Genomic DNA, 7407 nt, shown 5'->3' with positions numbered 1-7407 from the left:
ATGTTTAGATTTTCTTATAAAAGAATAAAGAATAGATGTTGCAAGAATTTCCTTTTTCTTAAAATTAAATTCTTTACTCTAACTTTAAAATTAGATATAACAAATTTTTTTTTTAAATGTACAGAAACAATTAACTTCAAGGAAAAACATTTTTCATTCTGTAATTATGATGCTCTGGCCATATTCTACTGTCTATCAAAAAATTAGCCTCTGTAATAATAGAATTATAATCATTTCTATTACATAAAAAAACAAATTTGTTTCTTTGTACTATTTGTTAGTCTTTCTTTTGATTAAGATAAATATAAAGCATCTGAATTATGAGTGGCATTACAATTTGTTTCTCTGAAAGTAATATTATTTATTATACCCCAGTCACTGATTTCAGCAGAGTGAAGGTGTCACTTATAGGGTCGACTTCATTTTTTTCTGAAATTAGCATACTAATTCGCAGTAAGAGTATTTGGTTCAGTGAAGAAAAACAGGAAATTGGTAAATTCTTCAGTCTCCTTGGTAAGCCTGTTACGGGATGATTGCTATTCTATAGAACAGATATAACATTTTTTGGGAATGATTTTTGTTTAATATCAAGTCACCTACAACCGTTAAAGTTGTGGCAACTGTCATACATAATTACTAATATTTTTTATTTGTTAATTTTGTATTTTGTGATACCGATGTAATCATAGTTTATCCTAATCTTTCCACATAACTGCTTGAACAGTCCTTTATGGTTTTTTATAAAGTATTATACTTAATAATAAATAACATAATCTACATAACACAATTATATTTTGATCAGAACAAAGTAACTGTATTTATTTATTTGTTATAGGAAGTATTGAATGAAAAAAAATGTAACAAAAATTATAATTGTGAAAGATTAAAGGAAGTAAAATTTGTCAAACTTAAGAAAACATTTTTAATATAATAATAATATAAACATTATAATTAGTGGTATGAGGATAATTTAATTATATTTAAATAGTAATCCCATGTTATTTTGAACTGAATTAAATCAGTAAAAAAAATTATATATTATGTAATTAATTTTGATCATGTGAAAACTGAATGATTCAGAATAAAAAGGATAAGTATTTTACATGAACAAAAAAAATAATATGAAAGAGTAGGGGAAATCTAACCTAACCGTTTAGGTTTATACAAAATTTATTATTAATCTTTGTTCTTTGATTACTCACTTGCGATTTACGTAAAATAAAGACCCTTCTTAACCTTTAATTAATTGAAAACTGATAATTATTATCGTTCATTTATTTATTTTAATATACAATAACAATTTGATTGATTAAATTTAATATAACTCTAAAAAGAGAAAAAAAGAAATACATTATCTTAATCTTTGTCACATGTTTTTATTATAATTATTATTAATTAATACCGTACTATGAACTACTTTCATAAAGCAATCAAAAAGAAATTTAATCGGTTTATTGTTACTTTTTTCATAAAACAAATATTTACATAAAATGTTACTGTTAATTTTAATCTATATAAATATATAACATAAAAAGAATTTGTTTCAAATTCATATGAATAATAAAATAAAATAATTTTTTTCTGTTATTACAAATAATTTATCAGGTGTTACATAATAGTTTATTTTTTTTAATTTTTACTTTCCCGTCCAGCGCTATAGCAGAGCTATAGCTGTAGTAGGGAAAGTATTGTAATCACTCCAATTTGAAAATATGTACTTTTCACCCGATCTTGAAATTTTGACCTCTAAGGAACCCAAAAAACCAGATGTTAATGTTTGTATATACAAACATGTGTTCGGTGTTGGCCTCTAAATTATCTTATGTCAGTCGGTCCTTATGAAATCAGTCCAGAAGTTGGTGAGATTACTTCTATATATGGAGCGTTGATGCCATTAAATTTTCAACTTAAAAGGTCAAGGGGGTGAGGCTGTAGAGCAAGGTCATCCTCAGCACGTTGAAATTTCGCCTAATCGAGGTCATATTTTTCTTAGGCGCATTTGTTAAAGATTAAAAATGACTAATATTTGCAAAAAAAGATTCTTGCAAAATTGCACCCTCACCACAAAAAATGCTGTAAACTTTGAAGCTTTGTTGCGATCACTATGGTGGTTTTTTCATTCTGGTTTCTTCTGTTGTCATCTAATTACTCATATAAATTAATATTTACTAAATTGGGAGTCCCAAACCCCACTGAGCAGCCAACCCAAAGTCATCCATTTTTTTAATTTTTTCTTCTTTCCCTTTTTAATTATAATCCAGACTGCTTTAAAAAAGTATTTTTATAAAATTGAACTTTGATTCCCACTTTGGGGTTTGCGCCAAAAAGTAACAAACAAGATCATGTGAGTTATCAATTTATACATTTTCAAAAGCGCTGAAAATTATTTTAATATTTAAAGTTGTTGAAATAGAAGCTTTTTTTTTAGTAATACTAGATTTGAAATTTGCAGTTATAATCTTGAGCCAATATTATTACCTTGTAATTATAATGTGAGATTTTTTCAACATGTAATTATATTAATCATATTTTATTTATAAATAGCCGCATGATGGAAAGTCCTATAACTGTTGCCAGCTGGTTTTAATAAGTTTAAAAAAAATGTATTTTAATAGGCTTGGAAATTATTTTTTTTGATGTAAGGGATTACCATGATGACATCACTAATAAATACAATTGATTAGAATAGAGTGGTTGAAGACATGACTTTGGAATTATGAAACATCTTATTGTACATAAAGGTAAAATGTAATAATCTTGTATTATATAAAATTTTTCATTCTTCTATAGCGCATTTTTACAACCTTCTTTGAACTTGTGAGGTAACATTGCAATTTCTTCTTCTTTTTTCTGTTTCTTGAGTATTCTTTAATAAATTCTTTCTTTCTTTCTTTCTTCTGACCAGGTGTTCTTGATCTTTTTCTTCTTTATCTTTTGGAAACTCTTAAATTTCTTAATATTTCCTCTAAAACTATTCTTTCAATAAAGTCTCCCTTTTTTTAAGCCTGTTCCTTCTATTTCTTTTTTAACTTATTTTATCAGTTTGTTAACCATTTTTGGATTAGAGATGAAATGTCAAAATGTTTTCTTAGTTAATCTGACCTCATGCATCCGCATAAAATGCATTTTAATCAGTGGCGGCTTGTAGCTAAAATTGGAGGGGATGCTGGTCCAGGAAATTTTTTTCTGAACCTTTTCAAGGCCACAGTTAAAGTTTTCTGTAAAATAAAAGAAATGAAAAAAGAATGAATCAAATAGAATAGAGCTGGAAGCATAATCTAATTCTACACATTGCACTTAAAAACTGTATTTGGTTTAACCGAATAAATAATAAAATATCAGTACAGATAATATTTTTTAGTGTTATTAGACAGTAACAATAAAATGTCCACTTAAAAACACTGTAATCCAACAGTGCTTAATTTAAATTTGTATGTACACAGAAACAAATGCATAATTAGTTTTTACAAATTACCTTCTCTTTTGCCCTTCCATCATGTTTTTGGACAGATTTGGCTATCAAAGAGCCCTTGCTTTCTGCCATTTTCTGATCGCTACTGAAAAAACAATTAAACCGCTTTCATATTCTTTCAACCGACTAAACTAGAAAAGGGAACGAAAAGGAACGTTCCATACACACGGAGTAAAAAAAAAACTACCTTCCATCAGCACACCAGGGTCAGCACTGCGGGAGCCAGCCACAGTGCTCTCTCCACCTCGTTGCCTCACATGCAGCTTCATATGTGCGTATATCCACAACAGCCAAACACCACACCACTGGCACTGTGAAGGACACAGTACCGTACAAAGATTTTTGTATCTCTTTTATAAACTGGAGGATGGCTACTGATGGGATAGCTTATGGATTATTTATTGTACAAGTATAAAGAAATAATTAAAGGAAAAGGACACATTATATTAAATGTTATTGATAATATCAACTGGAAATAGTGTGTGTTGCAGTTCCACAGTGCCTATATGTGAGCCGCCACTGATTTTAAAGCCTAATTTCTGTTTTTATAGACTTTTTTTTTATTGCACATATCCTTTGGCAATTGGTCGATTTACAGACAAAAATAGTTGTTCCCTCCTCTACTCAGATAAAACATGTGTTTTTTTTTTTTTCACTTGTAATGTTGCCCGATTTGATTACATAAGTAATATTAAGTATCTGGTGGCATACTCAATAAAAATATACTTTAAAATCATTAATGGTATTTAAAAACAAGCTTTTTCATTGGTGAGAATAATTTGCATTTGAGTAGTTATTTGGTTGTACATTAAATATACTTGAAATCCTTTGTTTTGATCAGACATCAATCCAACTGTAGCTATATGTTTATCACCAGGACCCAGCTGTATGTAGTGTCTTTGCTTTTTATTCTGAAGGTTGTGAGTTCAAATTTTGGTCAGTTTTGGGAGTTTTTCATTTCTCATCCATAAAAGAAGGAAGACAATTTTTTGGCACTCTATAAATGAAGGTATATATATGTAATTTTAATTATTTATTTATTTACATTTATCATTTTGTGTATAAATCAGAAATGTATTTATTTATGTTCTTCGGTTGTTTTATGATGTATCTAAATGGTATAAATATTCCAGATTTCAGTATTATAATATTAATTTTTAAAATTTTCCAATTGCTGTGGAGCGATAGCACATCTGCTTTTTATCTAAGTTCTGGGTTGAAGTCCCATTCAGGCGTAGAATAATTCACTCACCACAAAATTCATTATCATCCATCCATCAGTACCTGTTATCAGACGACTAAATAAATGACAATCTTATGGTTTCTGGATCAGACAGTCTTGAGTTTGATTCCTAGTAAGGATCTGGAATTCTTTTTCTCATCGTCTATTTCATTTCTTCATTAAAATTCAAATAAATAAAATTTAAAAAAATAATTATTATTAAAAAGGTAGTGATTTATTAATAAATATCAATTTTTTCCTATTAACTTTATCAAATGGCTAAAATAAAATCATTCAACATTAGTCATTGCTACGTCAGCTATTAACATATTTTTGCATGATTGGTTATTTTATCATTGAACACCAAGACAAAACATGATAACACTTTAAAATTTATTAAAAAAAATTCCATTTTTATAATAATTCATATAGATTATATTTTTTTAATATGCACATATTAAAAAGCAATTTTAAGTATAAAAACACTGCTCAGCACACCATAATTTTAATTACTTTATTTAGTTAATTATTTTTATTATTATTTTATATATATATATATATATATATATATATATGTCTTCATCTATTTAATTTTATCTATTTATATAATTTATAATATTTAAAATATATTTTTTATTTTATTAAAAAAAAACTTTTTACTTTTCTTTCTTGGCTATATAGTTATTCTGTGTAATATACAAGAGGAAATGTGCAAGTAATCAAGTTAAAATTTTGCACGTCAGGGCGCAGTGTTGCACAAAACGACAGGTGTTGTCAACTTGTAGTTTCATTCCCCTAATACATTGATTCTCAAACATTTTCGTCCACCACCCGCTTTGAGAATCAAAAATTTTCTAGCGCCCCCATTATTATGTTAAAAATAATAATTGCAATTGCTATTTTTAAGATACACTCTTAAAAACAGCAATTACATTTATTGTTTTTAAATGTAGCATATCCTATTTCTGAGTTGAAACTTACATTTTAAATGAGAGCAATTAAAATGCATGTTTAATTGTATTTGGAAGTATTTTTATTAAAATTGCTTTCAAAAAAATTACAACTGTATCTATATAGTTATATAACAACAAGAGTGATAGCATATTCATCAATATAACAATACAATAATTAAAATAAAGCTTTCAATTCAAAAATTACATTCACATAACATGATTTGGGTTAAAGTGAGAACAGGTGATACATGTTGCAATTTCAATCTTTAAAGATTTCAATACCTCAGCACAAAGTGAGCAAAAGGCAAAAACTGCAGCGCTATATTAAAGACCTCACAATTTGCCATTAAAACTAGATCAAAACCTTTTAATTTTCATATTTATTTGTATCAATATGTCGCTTAGATCAGGAGATATGCAGTATTAAAGACAAAAGTGGCCTTTTCCCTTTAAAGTGGAAGTTCATCGTTGGGAAAAATAAATGGTGACTACGCTGAAAGTTAAATTTAAGTTTTTGTAGCAGATATAATATAATTTTACGCCATATTTTTTTGTTTGACTATTTTTCTCATTTACGAATTATAAGCTATTGTGTATTATATTTTGGCATTCCTCGTGATTGCCAATTTAGAAAAAGACAATTGAGTCTATTAAATTACTAAACCGGCTGCATCGATTGTTAACAGTAAAATCAGATAGATTGTTCCTATTACTGATTCAATGTGAACGCCCATAAACATCTTATATTTTTTCAACTTTTTAATTGTGGGGGACAACAACACCACAAACCAGGAGAGATTCTGATATGTTTTCTTAAATTTATATTGTTGGAGTGAATATTACTATGAAAACTTTTTTATGTATAACAACTTTTTTCAACATAAATTTTTTTTAGTCCAATCATAATTTGATTACAGATAAACTTTCTTCAGTACTTTTAAAGAATGTGTGACTGAAAAATACAATATTAAGTCGTCCATTAGTTTTACTACTGACAAACTGTAAAGAAATATACTTTTAAATTAATGGTGATTGTTCTTCAGAAGGACATTAGGAGTTAATTGCACTGGAGTTAATATTTTTTGCACCGATTTAAAATTTGAAAAGAAATCTATGGAGAATTTTTTGTTATAAATATGGATTTTACAAAAACCTGATTTTTAAGGGATTATATCCTACAGTATTGTATTATCTTACATAACATTTGCTTTTGTTTGACTTTCTTCTGTATTTAGTATCTGGAATGTTCCATCAGTCTCCAGCAGTAATCTGCAAGCATATTTGGGTTCCATTTTCCCTGTAACATGTTTCCTTCACCGACATATCCTGGTGAATCATTCACCATACTTATCGCTTAGATCCCCAAGGTCAGGTGGAATGTCCAACTATGAATAGAACATGAGTATTTTTAGAGATGTATTGCATACCATTTTTTTTATAGTTATCAAGAAGCCCGCTCACCGATTCTACACAGTTCTCAACCTTATTTTTGTCCAGGAACGATTTAGCATTATTTTGAAATGATAGCTGTTTTCTCAGATTCATTCAAACTCCTTTCAAAGTCTGAACTCTTCATTAGTTTATGTATCTCTGATCCGACAAACAATCTTTCTTTGATATTTGAGCTTCCTCACTAATCCTTATGTTTAGAGCATAAAGTTTGTTATACCTTGTGCTACAGCTGACCACCAGCCAATTAAGGCTCCAAGCACTTTAATGTGGTGGACAGGTACATGCTGACATTCAGTGACCTAGGCGTG

Source organism: Lycorma delicatula, chromosome 13, assembly GCF_047948215.1.
Source record: "Lycorma delicatula isolate Av1 chromosome 13, ASM4794821v1, whole genome shotgun sequence".
Classification (NCBI taxonomy): domain Eukaryota; kingdom Metazoa; phylum Arthropoda; class Insecta; order Hemiptera; family Fulgoridae; genus Lycorma; species Lycorma delicatula.
This window is presented reverse-complemented; position numbering follows the sequence as displayed.